Source organism: Pecten maximus, chromosome 15, assembly GCF_902652985.1.
Source record: "Pecten maximus chromosome 15, xPecMax1.1, whole genome shotgun sequence".
Classification (NCBI taxonomy): domain Eukaryota; kingdom Metazoa; phylum Mollusca; class Bivalvia; order Pectinida; family Pectinidae; genus Pecten; species Pecten maximus.
Genome location: NC_047029.1, coordinates 30802114 through 30824320, shown reverse-complemented (window position 1 = coordinate 30824320; position 22207 = coordinate 30802114). Strand labels below are relative to the sequence as shown.

At 35.5% G+C, this 22207-nt stretch overlaps 1 protein-coding gene across 1 annotated transcript in view; it reads right to left on the bottom strand.

Annotated features, from left to right (window-relative positions):
- Positions 1 to 21996, bottom strand: part of LOC117343442 (diuretic hormone receptor-like) — a 143074-nt gene extending 121078 nt beyond the window's left edge. Inside the window, exon 1 of the mRNA XM_033905790.1 lies at positions 21782 to 21996. The gene's annotated coding sequence lies outside the window, so the exon portion shown is untranslated. The remainder of the gene's footprint in view (positions 1 to 21781) is intronic.
- Between the last annotated feature and the right edge of the window lie 211 nt (positions 21997 to 22207).

The window sequence follows — 22207 nt, the reverse complement described above, 5'->3', positions numbered from 1 at the left end:
GTTAAGTGTCTTGCCCATGGACAAAACAATGGCTGCCCGTGTTTCAGCCTAATAATCACCCCGCCATGGATAGGAATCAAACAACAAATCTGGGTTCTTCACCTAGTGGTAACACTGCATTAGCCTGACGTTCTGCCGACTTAGCTATACCGGCCGCTTAGCACTAATATGACATATATGTCAGTTGATATCTGGTGAGAAATACTAAAATTTTGCATTTTACCTGTCTAATCATTGAATACAAGGAAGCAACCACAGAGAGAAACACTTTCATTATAAAGGGATATAATGCCTTAACTATGCGCCGGGAAGATGATTAACGTAAGCTTAAACTTTGCTTTTCAACCAAATATATACGATATTTATGTTGTAAATATGTATGCTAGTGAATTAGAATAAAACACTACTTGAAATACGAACACAGAAATCACTGTATAGCGGAATCGTATTACTCCGGATATTTCAGTTTCACTGCGCAATAACGAATTTTCCGGATTGTTAAAAAGATAAACTAAAACGTGGTAGCTGGATCCTTTCAACTGAATGATTCCGTTTATGGACTTCAAATGTTGTACGTTTTTCGGATTTTGGTAACCGGATTAACGAAATTTTATCCTCTAATCCAATGATTTATTACTTAAGTTACAAAAAAACACCAATATATATGTATTGTGAAAAAATAAACATGTTTCGTTACTAAACATAACACGTATAAAGAGAACCGATCTAAGTTAGTATTTAATTAAAGGTATACCTGGAATCTATTGCGACGGGGGTTATTTTTAGCCTACATTTCGATACCGCATGGCCGGTCTATATTGTTCATAATACAAGATAGATTATCTAAATTTGTCGAAACGAGATCTGTCCAATTTAGAGGCCGGTGGTTTATTGGGGTCTAAACGGGATAAAAACAGTTGCAAAAAAAAAAAAAATATATATATATATATATATATACACACAAAAGGTCTGGGTTAAAATGAGGATATGTCACGTGTTATATATATGAAGGATAGAGGTATATATTTCACAAATATATAGTCTAACGTTATTGGTTTTCTGAAGAAAAATGTTTGTACGTTGTGCTATTCATAGGGAACATTTACATTAAGAAAAATAAAAAAAACAACAAACACACAAGAGATTTAGTGATTCTACGTTTTGTTCTGCATAAATATTTGAATGCACTATTTCGTATTTTTCAATTTACAAGTTTGTCCTCTTGCTCAGAATAAAGCAAGCTTTTGAAAAAAATACAAGGTGAGGATTTTATTTACAAAACATTTTTATAACCGTTAATATCTGCAGAATTATCAAAAAAAAAATGAATACAATAAACTTCAAATGCAGGATCGCTAAATGTTGAGTGTATTTGATTATAAATACTCCAAAGAACGAAGAACAGCTTTATCTTAAGCTATGTTTCCTGTCATTAATATAGCCCATTATATTATCCTGTCTCGGCCCCTTGTATGGGTGACCCGACTTGTCGCGCTGACTTTTATCCAAGTAGCTATTCGGTTGATTTGACTAATTACCCGTAAGAAGAAACGACATTTCGATTGCAATTTTTGAAACAATGTGTTTGGTATTGTAATGCTGATTTAAATCTCCCCCACAAATCTGTCCATTCATTGTGTGGAGTCTATTTATAAATGCTTACAATGTATTGTAGTTGATAGAGAATACCCATGTGACCAGTAGGCTGAAGTATGGGTGTCCATCCGGAACTGAGTTACCGTATACATGATATGTGTGTGTACGTGTCCACGCCGTACTGTAACTAATAAACTACATGTCCATAAAAACAACATGTAGACAATAAAAAGGAAATAAACTACATTGTACATGGAAATCAGCTACCACATCAAGAAAATGAACAACAACAACAACAACAACAACAACAACAACAACGACGACGACGACGACGACGAGGACGACGACGACGACGACGACGACGACAACAACAACAACAACAACAACAACAACAACAACATTCCATTTTTAAAAAAGCAAGTTCAATACAAAAAGCACTACGGTTGTAGCGTCGCTTATTGTAATCATCCTTTAAACAACTTGTAAATGCACTAAGTATTGTAACAGACGTTCTATAACTGACGTAATGTAGAATTGTTGATAATTATTTCACATCATGTAGATCGGCTTTTGAACGAGGATCACATAAAGACTTTCATTTGATCAATTATTTGTGCTAAATCTAAGAGGCATATATGTCCGGAGCTTGTTACAGTATAAACCTGTTCCATGTTGAAAGACGTCAATCAATATGTCCCTTTCTGTGTGGACTTAAACCTCTTCCACGTTGAAACAGGTCAATCAGTGTGTCCCTTTCTGAGTAAAGGAAGGTGTTTGTCTACGTAGATCCCCTAATCAATGGTCATTAAAATAGCAAATACATCTATAAAAATATCCTAAGTACCAAATAGCGGTATAACCTGAACCTATTAAAACACATTAATGTAGCACAAGGACGTATTACACTACCAAGCTCAAACTGAAAGTTTACACTATTTTCTTTTCTGTTTTTCTTGCTTGTGATAATTTGATTTAAACAATTTATGACAATACCATATGTTTCATTATCTTGTAATACACATCGTGTCACGAGTAACAACTCGATTGTTTCCAGTCATATTTTACAAGCGTGGTTGTTAGTGTGATTACAGCACTGGCTAAAACAATGGTGTTTAAATCGAGTGTCAGCAGCGGGGCCTACACGGGTTCCAGAATACTTAACTACACTCATGGGCTAAGCGAAGCTAATTGTAGCTGACGTTTCTCATAGTCAACCCAAGAATTTTCTGACTCCCCAAGTAATGATTTGCAATTTGAGCTGTCAAATTTAATTAGGTTGCAATTGCAAAATCCGAATTATCGTGATATTAATATGCTAAACGTCTTAAACCGGCTGAAAGCCAATAGACTAACACGTGTAACTAAAAAAACATAGCGAAAGCTGTAGTCTATGTACGCAGGCGACGTTAGGAGAAGGTATTGAAGTGACAATCGGTCAGAAAGAACATTGAAATGTCATGAAGAACAACTTCGTCTGGCAGCGGCTCCATGGGAGATATGATGAATGGAAGCTGCCCTATGAGACACACCATAGTTGTTAGTGACGGCTTATGTAGGACGCCCACGGGGACATGACTCGGTATCATCTGTCATCGACGGCTTTTCCAATATGACCGTTCGTGGTTTCCGACAGCAATTTTGTCAAAGCAGCGTATCGGTATTTAATGTTTTATGTTACTAAAATTTGTTTTGTCGTCGTATCTAAGGGACATAGATGGAGGTTAGACTGGATTACATGTCCGAAAGGCTGCGTGCGCGAATACAATGACGTTGTATTTTTGAAGCAAAGCGTGCCGGAGGGTAGAACAACTACGACAGGTAATCCAGTCAAAGATTGAAGTTTGAAAAAGGAGGGATGGGCATCGTTTGATTTGTAAGAGAAATTGAAATTAAGTTAGTAATATGGGGGCCAATTTGAGTAAAAACCGAAGTTATGACTCAAAATTGATAACGAAAGAGCAAAATGTAGAATCACAATGACATGATAGAAGAAAAAAATGTTAGGAGAATAGGACTAGGTGTTGGGAGAGATTAAGCGTCGTCTGTATCATCGACATCACCTCCATGTTACTATTTTTCTCAAATATGAATTTTACATTACATACATTTATAAGTCTAAGCAAATGGAAATAACACGACCTCAAAGTAAGAATCCGGAAAGATATACAACAGGCGTCAGTCATATTGAAGTCTCTCCAATCTAATTTGTGTGCTGTAAGAATACATGCCCGTTAGTTGACTCTGCAACTTTTGTTGTCATAGATATCATTCTAGAATATCAATTACATGCGCCAGTGATGTCAACGTGATCGCTTTAACAAGTAGAATTGTAACAAAGGCTAAGGAAGGAGATGGATAAATGCTTGATGATAACCGTCACCGCCGCCAAAACCAGAAACGCAACTTTTGATTTCCTCTCTATCTGAATCTCTTAACATGCTTCTGTGGCAGAAATCTTTATTATTTATTTTGTGTATATATATTGGAAGATTACATCGTAAAATCCCTGAGGGCAATCCGTTGTTTATTTCGTGTTTTGCTGTTTTCACGTTAACATTGTCAGCGTAACTGACACAAGAAGAGTATTGGACAATACCTGAGTGGAGAAAAACCAATATTGCTATAGTTTAATTCATACCAGTTCTGCTCAGACGTTTTTGGAACAACACAATTAAGAGGTAATTTGAGAGAGATTAGGAGAAAACTACTTCTCAATGATTAATTCTAAACAATTAGCCCACGCTGAATATCACTACAGGTTGTGAGAGGCGACTAATAGTTCAATCATCCTGCAGACTCGAGCTTGGTTTGTCCGATACCTCCATTTAATCACATTGGTCTTCATATTATCCCTTCTTTCTTGATTGTTCTTCTTTCCTGTCTGCCTACTGATTCTTTAAGTGTTTTCATCCCTTGGCGCGTCTCCTTATCACGTCCGTATATGACTTTTTGCTCAGTGGATGTTAAACCCCCAAAACTACATGTATAACACCCTGGACAATTAAAAGCATCAATGTGTTAAACATGCTAAATAAAAGCTGCTGATTTCGTGAAATTGAGTACTCAAATAAAAAAAACAGCGTGCTATCCTGAAATCGATCATTCCCTCCCCGGCATGAAACCCGAGTTAGAATATGCCCTGGAGAAATCAGTGTTACGTCAGTCTTGGACCTTTGTAATTATTATCGGCGAACAAAGTACTGCATGAATGCGTATTTGTTTTCAACAATAGATATGTTTTGTAAAAAGGATTTTAGTCCGGTGATTATATTTGAAATAATTAAATCAATTAATATGTTCTAATTGCAGTTTTTATGATACAATGTATTGAAGATCATACTTCTTTAAATCAGATCTAATATAGAATCGGTGTATAACAAGAGCGACATCTGTATTTTTATGCAAGTTATGTTTATTGCAAATTATCAAGTTTCACAATCAGCTTCAAGCGATACCGCACATGTAAAACATCAACACATAAGTGATGCTCCTTTGATGAAACAAAATCTTTGTAATTCATAGCATTTTTTCAATAAGGATTGCCCATAATAATAGTTAAAGACAATCGTCGAGAGCTCTTGTAGTAAGTTTTATATATCTACGGAAGTGATACATTATCTACCTGTCGTCTGGATTTGCCATTCCAGCGGGCAAATAGTTCACAAGCAGCATTGCATTTGTTGTCTTTGTTGTCTGTTATTGTTAAACGTCATTTTAAACACGGGTTATTTAAGGACGATGACGTTTAAAATTGAACAAATTTAAGGGTCGCTCTAAAGTGTTATTTCATGGAAATGTCATGTCGCAACAGAATGATATTACCTTTCTCCTGGACCATCATACGGGCACCGAAATGTGTCAGTAATATTCCCTTAGCGTCAAACCGAGATTACCAAGTACCGTTTGAATGACTTGACTACATCAAGGCAATGGGATAAAGGTCACAGTTCTCTCAGCTATGATAAAGCATAAAGTACCAATCTGTTATCACGAATTCAAAATAACACAGCAAATATATACTGTTAACGTGGTAATTTACGCGAGGGAGATATATACGCTAAAGCCACAATTCGGCAGCGACAATCCACAAATCTTATATAATTTCGTGACGTTTGTGATATTTATGGAACAGGCGAAACAATAACATCGGGTACATCTGTCGCGAAAATTTGCCCCGCGCGTATTGTGTACCTATGGAAATCCCGAATTTACACCCCGCATTATGTCAAGGTAAAGGTGTATCACATGATATCATACTGTTAAGTGTTTATACATTATCCCAAAGGTCAGTCATCGCACCTTTTTTGAATTAACTATATATATATATATGATAATTAATCGGTGAAAGTGTTTATTAAGGTAAGAGTATAAAAACAATTGCGAAGAATTAACGATAGTCTTATCTACATTGTACAGACTGGGTTAATTGCAATCTGTTTAAAATCGTATCTTGATCTTCGCTACGGCAGTTTACGTCATGGAGCGCAGATCAAGATATGATTTTAATCATATTGGGTTTTCCAATATTTTCTAATCTTCAAATATCGTTCCGTAGATATCTATATGTTTACTGTTGATATAATGTTGTTTACCAGACGAAAATGTGACATATATTTAATTGCGTGGGCGAAGTCTTTTCTTGTGATTCCCTGTTTTCATTTAACGTTTAGATTGACGTCAAAGCTGAACGTTGGCCCAGTGTGATGCTGTGGAATGGATGTGTATGGAAAAGTCTTCCTATGTATATGGCAAAGTGTACATGTCTCGCGTGATAAAATTAATTCGTCAAATATGCGTATCTATATGGTGGCTCGTTAGGGCAAAGTATCAAATCTCGCATTCTCAAACTTAGGCCGAAAACGCGAGAACGCGAGATTAGGTTTTAACGGCCATCCTCGCACTCTCGCTTCCTCGCATATATTATATAGCCAACGTAATATATATCCTTATGTATGTTCCTTACACGAGGGAGCGAAAGTGCGAGGACGGCCGTTAAGGCATATTCTCGCATTCTCGCCCTCGAGTTTTTGCATTCTCGCGTTTTCGCATTCTCGCGTTTTCGCATTCTCGCGTTTTCGCTCCCTCGCCGTCGCGTTTTCGCATTCTCGCGTTTTCGACCTAATGTCGAGAGTGCGAGAATGCGAGATTTGATACTTGGCCCTAATGAGCCACCATAGTGTCTACATACATTTAGATCAGCTCAATTTGAGGACCGATCACGTAGCCTCTGGTGAAGATCCGAGAAACGTGGTTCGACGTTCCCTACACTCGTGTTGGTAAATGTTTCGTTAGAAAGAGAGAAACGGGCCGGTCTGTTGTGTAGTGTTTGTGGTTTGGGGCTAGAAAGTTTCCCCTAATTCCTCTGAATGGTACGCTACGAGCCTCCAGTATGTTAGGCAGTCACCAACTACAAGGAGACCTCACCTCAAAATAACCTTGGTTGTTCAGGGGCGATAAACCCAATAAACAAATACACATCGAAATAAATAATCAACAACTATTTCATGTTACCCAGTATAAGACTTATAAATATATGATATTTTGAACTGAAATATCCTTGAGAATAATACCATGAAGTAAACGATAGTACCTCGTTTATACAAAAAATAATTAAAGCATATATTACGAAACAGCTTTTGTAAAAAAACTCATATAAATAACATGTGTAAAAGGTGTATTATGTACTTTTTGCAGAGATCAGTTTTTCTCACATATAAATAAAAAGTGTAGAAGTGAAATATGTTGACAGGAAATATAACATTTATATAATTTGACGCCATACCTGTTATACTTATGACGTAATTGTTTATCCTCAATATTTCCTACATGTGTTGAAGTGGCCTGAAAAAAGTTGTATGCCAAGCCTTTGCCGGAAGATATTTTTTGACAAGCGACCAAATGAACGTCTGTTATGTAACAGATGGCGGGAAATATAAGCATCCTCGTGGCTGCTACCATAGCAACTGTTATTCAACACCGTTACTCACGTGAATACATGTATGTCAAGGTCACGAAAACGTTATACAGATGTCGATTTTATGAATGAATTAACTGACTTACCGATTACATGTTTTTCGGTCGTTATAAGATACAAAATATAAAACAGCAGTGAGGTGAGTGAGCGAAATGTGTATCACAACATACTTAGTGAAAGGGTTTGTAATACTATTCCGAACGTCATTAATCGTTTCTATAAATCTTAGCCCGATTAATGGTAAATCACTTTCCACAGCTGTGCGGAGGATTGTACAAATATAAGAAATTAGCACATTTCAAAACAACCGAAATTTGATAAGTGGTTTTAAAAATAATTAATCTATATATAATAGTTATTTGTCCTTCTAGGAATCTTCAGTGATAGAAAGCGACTAACAAACTCTAAATAAGATCGAAAGAAGTCTCAATATCTGGATAGTAGATTGGGAGGTACAAAAAAAAAAAAAAAAAAACAACAAAACTCCATACAGACTCACCATGACTCACCTCAGACTGAACCATGTAACTACCCAAATCAATTTAACCGTGACAAGTAGATTACGATCAACTTCGGGGACTGAAAAGTTCACTAGCTGTGTGTATCACCTGTAATCCTTCGGCCACACTTCATTTAACATTGGCATAAAATCACAAGAGTGTAAACTTTATTTTGTTTACAGAATTTTACAAGTTAAACTGCCTTATATCAATCACACTTGTAAACTCTGATGGAAGCGCGCGAGGGGTCTTGTTGTTGAGGGAAAACAGCGAAATCGGAAGAAACACACGTGGTCGGGCAGGTGGTCCCTAATATTTTCACGTCCGATCGGGGATCGAACCCCGGTCGCCAAGGTGAAAGTCAAGTGTGTTACCACTGTGTTAGGGAAAGTGTCAAAGTCCTAGTTAACAGTTTTGTTAATTGATGTTTTAATGTTTAATAATACGAATAAATCAACAACTCGAGGAAATGTCGAAGCACTTAAATCTCCGTATTTGAAATATATCCTCAGAATGACGCCATAGCTGTAAAGAAATCCAATTATATGGACAAAATGGCGAGTTGAATGCTCCGATCGCTGGGTTTCTGCATGTCACTTTTGAAGACAGGATAAAAATAACCTACCAACACCGTGGTGTATTAAAGATGTTCACGCAACCATATTCTTAATTGTAGGATATCGGCTTTTTATGTATTTGAAGAGAGATTTCCCCTGTCCTCGATCATCAGTATTTGACATGCAGTCCAGTTTCCGAAAAAAAGACGCCATGGCGGGTACCAAATGCGGACAGGAAACACTCTCACTTAAACAATACATATGAATCATTAAATACACATGTCGTGTCTGTGTAACGATTTTGATAATTTGTATGTTGGACGTAACTGCCTCGTAAATACCTTTTATATTCGATTAATTTGTTATTTCCTTCCGCTTTAACGCTAGACAGAACAGCATACTAAGTATAGTCATAATTATAAGGAAAAGCTTCGACGAAACCTTGAGATAATCATTCGCCTGGAAAAAACGAGGAAATCGGGTGGAAAATGACATCCTGAAATAACAGTCTATCGATCAAAAGGATCTAGGGCATTTTTTGATACCAAGAAATTTTATTTTGCAGTAAATATATTTGTTATTGTTTTTACAAACGGAGAACGGGTAAGTTGATAGTGTGAGGTGATAGCGATGATTCATCATGGCTAGATACAAAATGTTAATGTTCAAGGAAGAATAATGTTTCAAATTATCGTGTATGCAATTTTACCATATTGACTGGATTATTGAGCAAGGTTATCTTCCCCTTTTATATATTAGGTTTAAGTGTGTCAATCTATCAATGCTAGCAAGTTCCTTCTCTGTGTCAAATTATTGCGTCTGGATCATGTTAATTGAGGTAGGATATCATAGAGAGCCCATTCATGCGTGTCTAAGGAAAATCCAGATCGTTGAATGACGGTGTTAAGGTGGTTTAAAATTAATTCTATGTTATAGCCAAATACGAATAATTTCTGTAAATTAAGCAATATAAATTCAATATTTTGGATTGTTTTAGACGTTGATAGCGATTCTACACTTAACTGCCACTAATAAACGAAATGGAATAAAAATACGTCATTTCCTTCGCTGCAACATTTTTGTTGAGAGTAAGTGACATTATGTGGTTTTTCTAGATTTTCATAACAAGTGTCTTCGATAAAACAGACGATGTTGACCCTCTGGAAAACCACCTCTTATTTTCTTTATAAGATTTCAAGGTTCGCCATACACATCTACTTTCTGTTCATATTTTCCTCTCAATTTTGAGTCAGAAATACGATTTCGATAATATGTCGTTCACATTTGATTAAGTGAGTAATTGGTTTATCGGTACTCCAGGTGATCGCATCAGAATCTGGAACAGGTTGTCGCAGAGAGCAATGACTGGTGCCTCCCTGGACCTGTTTACGCAGGTGGTGCTTGGCAGTCTCCGATAATTACGCCACCAGCCTCTATTAAATGCACCTTAGTTTTGACATCGACAATGGACAATACTCCAATGATACTCATAAGAGTACTGCACTGTTTTGACGGAGTTAACGTCGTCGTAACAGTAACTGATGCATGAGACCTGTAGTCAGGTGGGAAATCAATGAAAACAGTGTTAAAACATGGGGCAGGAAAGATGGATACTGAAGAAAATAAGACAATAAAATAGAATATCTCAAGTGTTGAAACGGTGAAAGCGGATCAATTTAGGTTACTTCAATGTCCTAAAGTAGGACACACAGACAAAAATGTCTCTGCTTTTGTCAGTGGACCCCTTTAAATCGCCTCCCAAGGCCGTCATCTAGTCGAATACAAACTTTTCTGGTGTCGGTTTCATCGGCGTAACTTTCTTAAATTAAAATTGTCCATAGGAGAACTTTATTGGATTGAATGAAGCAATCCTAGCCTACGAAATTACATTTAATTCTATGCTATGCTTTCCTACACAATGTTTAAATGAAGTGATTTCCTTAAGTAAAAGAACATTGATGAAACTGTGGCCAGGTTGTTGAGCTCTCCAACATCTTATTGAATTGTAATCAAATAAAGAGTTAAACTACTGATTAGGAACAACACTAACGTTTACATATGCTCAAACTACCGGGAAATAGAGAAAACCATTAGTAATGTGCTGTCTGGTGATGATAATAGGTATTGTTTAATGATTTAAAGCGTTCATTGTCTATAAATAGCACAACAGACAATACTGGAATATACAAGGAATCATAGACAACATCCTGAAACGGAAAGTTATCTCTTAACTATCAATATACATTACTTCACTGAAAGAGTTTATGAGATCCTATTTCAATTGTATTTCTTTTCATTGTCAAATACCGTTAATTAAAAACGCGATTTTTTTTTTCAGTTTGAGTAGAAGTGTATCCATGTACATGCTATAGAAAGTCATTTCCTTACACGTATAATTAGGAATAACATATAAAGGACAATTCGATAATAAAACATCTACAGCAACAGAGACATTTCTCATTTTAATGAGAAAGACATTTTCCACGGCTCGTTTTATGTATATTTGACCGACTAGGTGTTGCACCGACATCTCCCTATCGTATGGCCGATGGTTTTATCAATGTGTTTTATCAACTTAAATATATCTTAATGCAATGAAGCTAATTTGCTTCTCGCTGTTTCCTTAGATCAAAGTCAGTTCTATCTCGCATTTTTTATTCAGATAAGATGAACAAATTTACTTATTAATTTGATGTAGGTAAAACTGTACCAGACTGACGGCATCATTACGTGGCTCGTTTTCCTTGATATGTAAACAAAAAATAACAAACAGAACAAACAATACTGTCTTATTATCCCTATATTAACATTCCATGAATAGTTCTCAAAACACAAGGGCGAGGATTTAAAATTTATCACCCTAAAAATATCTTGCCGATCTTTACAACGATTGCTATCATGTGCAAATACTCATTGCATGATTCCAACTTTGAGTACAAAAACATGTCCGGGTCGTAAGATCTGATAGCTGAAGCTATTAATAAGTTGATGATCATTTTCCTGTTAACATTTATATTTTATGGAAACCAACCTTAGTTTACGGTAACTGAAGGTAAGAAGTTGATTATTTAAAAGTGCACATCTGATGATTTGAAGATGTATCTTATGCCAGTGTAAGTATTTATGTACAGAATGTAAATATATATCTAGCGACAATATTAACGTCTGTACCAAGTGCAAGTAAGTAAAGCACGTGTTCTCCATTTAGCATGTGAACAATCTAGGAGAGAATGCATTGCACATGAATATTTGAAAATATCAACCAAGCATTTGTTAAATATTCATCAACAGTACATATATATGTATACGTGATATAAACTTATCGCCTATTCCATATGTACCATTTTTAGTTCCCCCCCCCCCCCCAAAAATAACACCTACATTTACTAGCTACTACATATGCGGCAATACATGGACAAGGATTAAGACCCCACCTTTAGATACTATTGTTAATTTGGCACCCAACAACACTAATGCAAATCGACGAAGCGTAAACAAGGTATGTTGTTCTATTGTCTTACTCCCTGATCGGCTACACTTGACTGAGCTGGGATATTTAATCCCGTGTACGCTAGCTTATCGAGGCTAGTCTATGGCTATTATTAGTAACACATTTAACTAGATGTTTATATGAGTTGTCGTAAAGCGATGTTGTATGACAGAAGACTCAGATGGTTACCTACAGTTAAATTGAAAATGAAATAATGATAATACAAAAAAAAAAATCAAAAAAAATCATGGACTGAAAAAGCAGTTAATCTCAACAAGAGATACGTTTCGCTATTTCAACGAATGGGAATATATCGCGAAGAATAGATACAGTGAGACTTTTTAGTAAAGTCGCGAAAATGTTAAGGCAGTGGTAATACACCAACTTTTGACCTAGTCGACTGGAGTTCGATTCCCTGACCAGATAGGTAGTGAGGTGACCTGTTCAACCACTTGGATATTCCCTAGGTACTCCGGTTTCCTCTAACAGCAAGACTCATCGAGCGCTTCCATACGGGCTGACAAGAGTGATTTATGAAGCTGATACATTGTAAAGCTTGTTGAAAAAGTTTATATTAAAAATTGATAACGGTTATAACTGACGATCTGGAGATTTACAGTCTATAATCCAGAATTAAGACAGATTATGAAAACCCATTTAGTCTACTTGACTCTTAACCAAACACATATTTTTTCGAAGAACTACCGAAGGAAGCGGTCAAGCGGCGTTACCCGTTCTATTAGGTTTATTGAATGATACAATATACCACTATCCTGTATTTCGCATGTTAATTGGTATAACATATTATTGTTAAAAAGATTAAACTAAAAGAACAGCTGTATTCTAACGACATTTTTCCTGTGTTCAATTATTTGTATATTTATTTATTTCTTCTTATTCCTTAACTAAATGTTTTGATAAAGCTTTCATACAAAGATGTTTGGACACACTATAGTGTAATGTACTTTAAAGATTAAAGTAATCCTCTTTTTGGTTTTCCAATAAAATCTGAAGATCCTAGTTATATATTATACACCCATTGAGTTGTTTAAAACTTGGCACGGACAATCAACATTGACCGTTTTGTTTACAAAAAATAACCTCGCTACATAGAGCTTATCAACATACAACATTCTAAAGCAAAAAAGACGCACCTTATTTTCCTTTAAAAAGATGATATTATTATCATTTTATTTTCATTGCTACTAAGTTGTAAATTTACGAAATACTCGTATTTAATTTTGAGTAAAATGATTTTGAAATCAACTCAGCAGGAACCCATTTTACTATTTGCAAAGGACAGACATTTTTAGAATTCAGTTATCTTGATGAGTGCATGGAAACTCTGTATACTAACTTCCCCATGTTATATTTCAGTATGATAGCATTTAGAAATAAATAGTAGCCATTATCCTTGAACATTAAATGCAACTGGCTGTGAGCAGGCCGTAAAACCATTCATGGATGTTCCAAGATCAACCTGATATATGAGTAAATTCATTAACTAACTTCGGCATAAGTCCATTTTTAATTTTCTGTACTCGCATTTGGATCGCAAATGAGGGCAAACTCTCTTACTCTAACCCGACCGAAAGATAAAAGGAGAAATATATTGGAAAGTCTTGTATAACTAACGAGGTTGATTGGATCAGAGAGCGAACATTGTATAGTATCAAGGGAAATAGACTTTTCATTCCAATGGAAACTAATCCATTTCACAAATACAATATCTTATCATTTCATCTAATCAGCGCGATAGGATGGCCATACAAAGTGCTTTGGTTCGTAAAGAGAATATTATGATTGCCTTATTTCTTAAGATGTTTTAACGATTGGTTGTTAGGAAAAAATAATTTAAGGTGTATCAGATATAATTGAAATGGTGCGAAATTTGGTTACAAATGCACATCATATGGTGTGTGTATAGACGAAGACTATGGAAAATTGTTACGGTCGGCATCATAATCTAAATTACTCTATTTCATTATGTGATATGAAGTCAGGCGTGTTTAATACTTGTTAACATGACTGGTGGCACCGTTGTCACCCTCCTAGTTCTCACTTGTTTCACCCTGAATTTGTCTGACGGGTGTCGTCAATAAGGCATCGGACGCTTATCTCTCCGGGACTTCTCGTCTTAATCTCCGTATACTCCTACTCCGATCCATTCAAATACAAAAAATGTAAGCATTGTCCTCATTTACCAATTTCGGTTTCATTATAAAGCCAGTATTCTCTGCCTGTTTTTTTCTTCTTGATATGTGTTCATCTGTAGTGCCCGGTATTCTATTTTTAGGACATTCATTCATAAATGCCACTTCCAATATGTTCTCCTACACTTTAGTTTATCCTGTAGGAAAAACTTAAATGTAACCTTTTCACACTGAAATAACAACTGAACGACGAAGGGAGCCATAATTACACAGCAGGCACGTTATGACCATAATTTCATGAAAGCATATTTTCCTTGAATTCATTAAGAGACTAAGTAGTCAACCTTTATTCTTCAGCAATTGGAGGTTTTTGTTCAACAAATGAGAACTTTCTTATATAGCTTCATAACATCTAATTACTTAATAAAACCCATTAAAAAGAAAAAAAGAAAGAAAGAATGAATAAAACAAGTCCAAATATTTCAAAATTGAACACTAAGTTTCAAATTGACAACATAAGCATTATTGTTTGATTCAAATGATCTTTTATTTGCAAAATATCAGTAGCATATCACAACTAATGAGTGCATGACAAATACCAAAAGACTTCTTCGCCTAATTTGTGACGGACGGGCGTATGATGACTCTCTTTTGTAGCGGAGTCATAAAATGACCCTCTTCAAATGTTATAGTGTTTCAGTTAATTGTTCAGGTAAAATGTATAAACTATCAACCAAGGTTAGACTAAAGGATATTTTTCCTAAACATGTGATTTATATGACATACGGGCTATTCATAGGTGACGCGTGATTATTGGATACCTTGTTATAGACACTCTAACTGGTGATTGACCTGATTGGTGTTTCCAAAGAATGATGAGAGTGTCCATTGACGCCGTGGGTCAAATAAGGGCTAACATGTTGTCTATCTGAAATATTACAATATTGGTCAATTGTATGACCAAGGATACCTCGCTAAATCATATTCAGGGTGCTGTTAGGCCAAGTGTTCTCTTAGAAACGTGGCACCAAACGAGGGTATGTGAAAGATAAAAAAGGAATCGTGTGAATAACACGCTTAAAACATAGTTTGTAATGTAATATATCATAGTAATATATCATATAGTATACATGTAGATATTAGGGCAAACTATTTCCCGGTAATCACAGTCAGACCTAGTTCGTGGGTGTTAAATATCGTGCAGCAACGCCTTGTAAACATTATGCAGTAAAAGCTTGTACCTTTATGTTTGTATATAAATATTCGTCAGGGATATATTTTTACGCTATATCTAATAATCGCGAACAATACGAATATTACCGAATATTACCGGATTTTACCGGACATTACCGAATATGACCAACTGTATAATATATCAACAATAAATCACATTAAGAGAGTAACAAGCTTGTGGGGTGCCACTTCAAAGTGGTTTCTATTCAAGCTGAAGGCACCTAAGGTTCTACGATTCTGATGACGTCATCGTACTTACAATGTATAGCTCTAGAATATCACAATCCAATATCGTAACAATTTAGAGTTCGCCTGAACTAAGTTTGAGCAGCTGAAGCATCAATTTTTACACGCGGGATTATTTTATAGCAGAATTTGTTTTGTCGGTGATAAACTTAATGAACCTAATGTATTGGCATAACCATAACTCTTTATCTGAGTCTGCACTTTGAAAATAAGCCCACTTATATTTTATGATATTTCTGCGTATAAATTAAGGTTCCCCAACATAGACCCAGACTCTCGACAATACGAAGTATATATCGGTGAAATCATGAGTGATTATGATTGCATCGTCCATTAAAGAGAGAGGATAGAGGCGCGTTCAAGAAAAGCAATGAACTTCATACTTCTGAATTTCACTTGTGGTTACTTGATTACGACTCTGGACTAGCTGTGTTATGGTGACCCCAGAGTTAAATGGATACCCCTTGATACCCTATAAAATATCGTAACGTCTTTCGACATGAAACGTAGGTAACCGATACATCCGTATATCATGGTTGTATGTAGTATACATGACATGCTCTTACAATTGTCTTGTATCGGGACAGACTTTCTGCACATACAGTGTGAAAATGGTTCTAGTTTAATGCTATCTTGACGTGAGATCAGATATAGAAAGTTATGATGATAGGTATGTGTATTACACGCCAAACGTAAGCAGAGTTTAAATTAGGAGAAAGATTTTTGATCCGGAAGTTTAGGTTACGGAAGACCATGAGAAAATATGATGAGGAGTAATGTAAGAAATAAAGACGTGACTAGCTAACTAATTGAAATATAGAGAAAAACACAAAACTGATATACATATTTATGATTAGCCATGAGTAACGATATGTTACAATTATATAAGGAAGTTCAATGATATTTCGTGACAATGTAATAAGGACTAGCATTGTATGATGTAATTAAGCATTGTTTGCATTTTCCTGATATCATTTATTAGCGTACTCTTTCTTTGTTATATATAGATAGAAGAAATTGATGACGATAAACGCTTATAGGGAACAACCAACCAATTGAAAAAAATAGATTTTTGAAACATCCCCTGTGTATAGAAAGTTGAGCTAAGGATAAAATGTCTGGCAGCCACTGATTGGCCAGTATGTTATGAAGTGAGAAAATATGTATGTAGCCTGATAGGTAACTATCCATAAAAAACGTTGATATAAATTTCGTAAGTCCGATTGAATTTTTTCCAAAAGTTCAGGTAATAATAATAAACAGGTAAACATTTCAGATTTTTGAGAATTTTTACTGCGAAATTCACCCCATTTCAAAATGGCTAACCTGGAGAAAATTTGAGCTGAAGAACCCAACTTTTTTTTGAGTATGTGTTATATAAGACCCTAAACTTTTGTTATAAACCATAATTGTCCTATTGAATTCAAGAATTTGAATCAAATACTCCAAAACGTTAACACTAAAGTCTATGGAAAACAATTGGCTGGTTGGTCCCTATGATATGGAGCTGATATTCTCCCATACTTCACAGGGTTATCCGGCGGTTGCTAGGGAAAAGATAAATCGATCTTACACGGGGTGGGTAAAGACAGCCGGCACACGCTATATGACGCTGCTCACAATGACGTAACGTCATCATTTTACGTTGAGTAACCAAGTCGTAAATGATGACGTCATCAATTTTGACGCACATTCCAAGGAGCATTGAAGACGGCGCGATGACAAACTTCCAAAAAACTTACCTTTTTTTGCAAGTATGTGAGAAAAATAATCAATCATGGGTCTGTTCCGCGAACAAGGATATCTCAACCCTCGTATAAGAGTTTTGCTGGCCAGCACTCGGCAAGCCTCATGCTGACTGGCCAAACTCTTACACTCGGGTTGAGATATCCCTGTCCACGGAACAGACCCATGATAGATTCCATTAGTCCATCATAGTAACACGAGTATTTGCTCAAATTAAATGACGCTATATCGCGGAAAGAAACATCTAAAGGATATTTGTGTGGTGAATAATAATCTCTTTAAATGGCATTTGAAATGGCTACATAATATACCAGCACAAACATTTCAACGTGTTTTCTTGTTCCTAGCAGAATTTTTACAAAGCAGTGTTGCGCGAAATTTAAAAGCCGTGAAATATCCCCGAACAGGGAAAACGCGAAATATAAGTCCCTGATAATTAAACAACTATACATTAGACAAACAAAATACAAAGAGGGACACTTTTACAGCATAAGTAAAATGTTATTCATGTTCAGCTGTGTTTGCAATTACATTGAAAATAAGCCTTTAAATGTCCTATTCACTAAATGCATTTACATTTCAGATTTTCGTAATACCACATTCGTTAGATAATAATAAATCGGTCTCGCCTATATGTGAAGGACAATGACCGAATTCGATCCCAATTATGGTATAAGTTTACTCAGTTTCTAAAATGACAAGATTGATAGCTTGTCTACCAAATTAGAATTCAAGGCTATCAGTGTAAATATAAATCTCACTTCAGCGCCGTTTACATAATAGGTTCCATTCCAGACACGGCATATATTTCTACGTATTGTGCTAATAAATGAATAACATTGGCCAATAAAACTACAAACTGGCCTCCCGTGTAGTATTAAATATCACACTGACTGACATCCAAACAGCGAGAAGATTATATTTTTCTTTAATTTCAAAAGAAAACAGTTTTAATATTTATTCCTGAAGAAATGATAAACGTTTTATTTTTATTTTTAACAAATACGGTCATCTAACTCCTAGGAATTAACAAGTATCGAAACTTGAATTCTTACTGGAATACATGGACATAAAAATCGAGTACAAAGTTGATCCACACTTCCTTAGCTTCAGGTGTATAGAATTTAAACAGGACAATAGTGACACTGTTTGATTTCTATCTCTACACTTAACTCCCAAAATAGAAAGAAAGTCTTAAAATAACCATCGTAATACAAGGTGCACCTGAAAAGGTTAGAGGTCAATTTTACCTGTCGTGCAGACATGATTAACACCAAAAATTACAAATCTTAACTGCCTTACAACTGTAGATATAAACCATTGTAACAAATGAAAATAAGAATGTAAAACATGATCATTAGCGAAATAATTAACGAGCTTTAATATCGGTCCTGGCAGGATATGATGGAGAGCCATGCCTTACACCGTAAATACTACCTATCATAATATCTGCCCTACACCTATAAAAGTCTATCGCCAAATCATGTCCGTTTGGATATTCTAGCTAATTCTCTTCCATAAAATTTCACGCAATATTCTCCTCATTGTTTTATCATATACGAAAGTACCTAAGAGTTCCTGACTCATTATGAGTACCCTAATCAGTACTTACAGGGACATATTCGAAATCAAAGAAAACATAGGTTTACTTTTCAGTCTCGCCAAAACAAATCGCCATTAACCATCAATCTATCCATGCACGGGTATATTTCATCACAGAAAGCTAATATCAGTCTTTCTCATAAACTAAAAACCTATCATTGCCAACGCATGCGTTTTAATCGATCGCTTGTAAACAGTGATTACTAATTTCTATTAAAGTCTTGTCATATCATTTTTACAACATACAACACAATAACCAGATAATTATTAAAGAAATAAAGCGTTCAGTGCTGATATTTGATTCCTTCAAGGCCAAACAGCCCTTACTGTATCAACAATAACGCCACCATCTTAAAATTCGTAAATACTACGATATTCATGCTGTTTATTTTCGTATTTTTTCAGTTTCATGAAGTTTCGGTGGCATATGCGATCAGTAATTGACAACCTGGATGTGGACAGGACCCAAGGCACCAGTAAAACAACAGCAAAGTTTGAAATAGTCTATAAATGACTTCCGTGCGATCGATTTTCCAGATTTTCCTCGTGAATAATCACTTGAAGCTGTCAATTACCCGAAATACGGTAACATGTGGTACTTTAGGGATAAGTCTGGACAACGACAACGGTGGAATCTTGACTGTTCGTAGACGCTCCTTGCTATATATGGAAACGACGTGACATGAGTCAGTATTACCTCAGTTTGTCATTTGTACATCGATACTACTTATCAAACAAAACGAAAGGTTCGATATACATTGTTGTTTGATGTTCCAATGGTTTCTTTCTTTTTTGTCTTTTTCTTTTTGTACATTAAAGAATATGTCGTCATCAAAACGAAACAGTAATTCTAATCATAATTTACAAAACGAGTGCAGAATACGAATACATATATACATATATGTTTGCAATGAGACCATTGAAAAGCTACAAGGAGAATAAGACCAGGTATACCGGAAGGGAAAGCGTCTTCTGCTTAGTCTATAAAAGAATACTGAATTATGATAACAATGACGTATCTGGTATATCGTTTTGTACATCCATTCATACTTATCAGCTCATAGACGATTTGTTTTGTTTTGTTTGGAATTGTATAGGAAAATGGTATATCAACATTTATAAGACAATTTGTCATTATGAAAAAAATCACACTGTAGGACTTCTCACAGCAACATCAAAACGTATTTCAACGGAAGATGTTATGGCGTAGTGGTTAGTAGTTATGGTAATTTCTAAGCGAATCTGTGCCTTAGAACGCGAGGCCTTGAGATTCGGTCATCTTGTAATTGGAACATATTAGCTAAACCGGGAATTACTTTCTATGAGGACCTGGATACATCAATGGCGACTATACATCTGGGAAAGATATGAAATAGACAGTTGTTGCATACAACGTTTATGTATAGTTTCCTCCTGCCTCAGTGTAGCCAATATTCAAATTGTGTAGAGTCAGTTTTTTGTTAATACTGTGCATCATATTTTTTTCGTTAGGTTGCATTATGGTTCTATTTCGTCGATGTCCACAGATTTTGAATGGTTGTAATTGACCAAGGATCTTAATAACAGAACATCGCTTGGGTACCATGAGTCCAAAAAGTAAAGTACTGAGAAACATACGTAAATTTACAGTATACAAGTAAGTATTGATATTTGCTGCTCTAATGCTGTATATATATGTATTATAGTAATAAAACACAGTTATAATTATACATATATTGCTTAAATAAAGTGATTGTATAACCTGGGTCGAGGTAACACGTGTATGGATTGTTATGACTTATATTTATGCACGTGTATGCACATTCAGCAACAAGGGAAAAGGTCCCGACAAATGAACAATTCTGGAAGGCGTTAGGCGGTTGTTATGTATGCCCAGAACGATAACAGGAAATATAAACCATGTTGCCTACAGTGGTCTATATATACATGATGCTAGACTAAATGCATCTCAATGCATATCCCATGACAAGTTATATGAATTATAACCGTCTGGCCCTGATAATGTGGTATGCACGTGACTACACGTGCGATAAGAATATCTGTGTCATAAAGTATGCCATTCTTTGTTTACGCGAGCTTTTCATTGATAAACGGCTTTAGTGTGTACAGAGGATGTAAAATCAGCATCTCCTAGCGTTTATGTACTATCCTTACACGTGTTAATCTATTAATAGAAAATGTTTTTGATGAAACCCCATCAATTAAGAAACAAAAGTATTGGTAAGAGTATAAAACGCTGCTGACGGGATATATTTATATAAGAACACCCATTGAGCATGAAATCCACATAATCATGATGAGATAAATCATGGTATAAAGTATATATATGATGCATACTGTATCAATAACATACTATTAGTCATGAATAAGTTAATTCTAGGTTATAGTGATGTTTGTATGATTGACGGTCTGATATTTTTATTAGAGACAAAATCATAAGTTTAATACATAAACATACAACTCGTAATATTTCGAGGACATACATCATATATAAAGCGAAGTTGGAAACTAAACAACAGTATTATAATAATAGACATTAAGATGAATATATATAGAGCTTGTCGTATACCTACATGTAAAACTATGATTAAGTTTAGCGATCATATGTATGTTATGTTAGACAGGCCTCACTATGGAGTGGAGTTGTACTAATAGCATTAAGTAGTGTAAATTATCGTACTCACCGCGCTTACGTTTCAGACCGTTTGTAAAATCCAAAAGAATAATATATCCCTGTCCTCAATCCATCATGCATTGTCCGTAACTGAAGACAGTTTCTTTGTCAGTTGAAAACATTTTATGTTGTGTTTTTCACTCACTGTAGAAGTTACGTAAGGTCTGAACACACTGGTTAATATAGCTGGACACACGAGGATATATAACACAGCCGGGCGCTTATCCTATCCCACTCCTTATACACACACACACACACACACACACATATATATATATATTCTTTAATTGTTACACAAATACTTGTGACATGAAACAAATGTAGGTAGTTGTCGAGACGGTCTGATCTACCGTCAAGTCCATTAAGCCCAGCTACGGGTCAGCTACGCCATACAAATACAGGATGTGCTCCCAAACTATCTGCCATCTGATCAGTT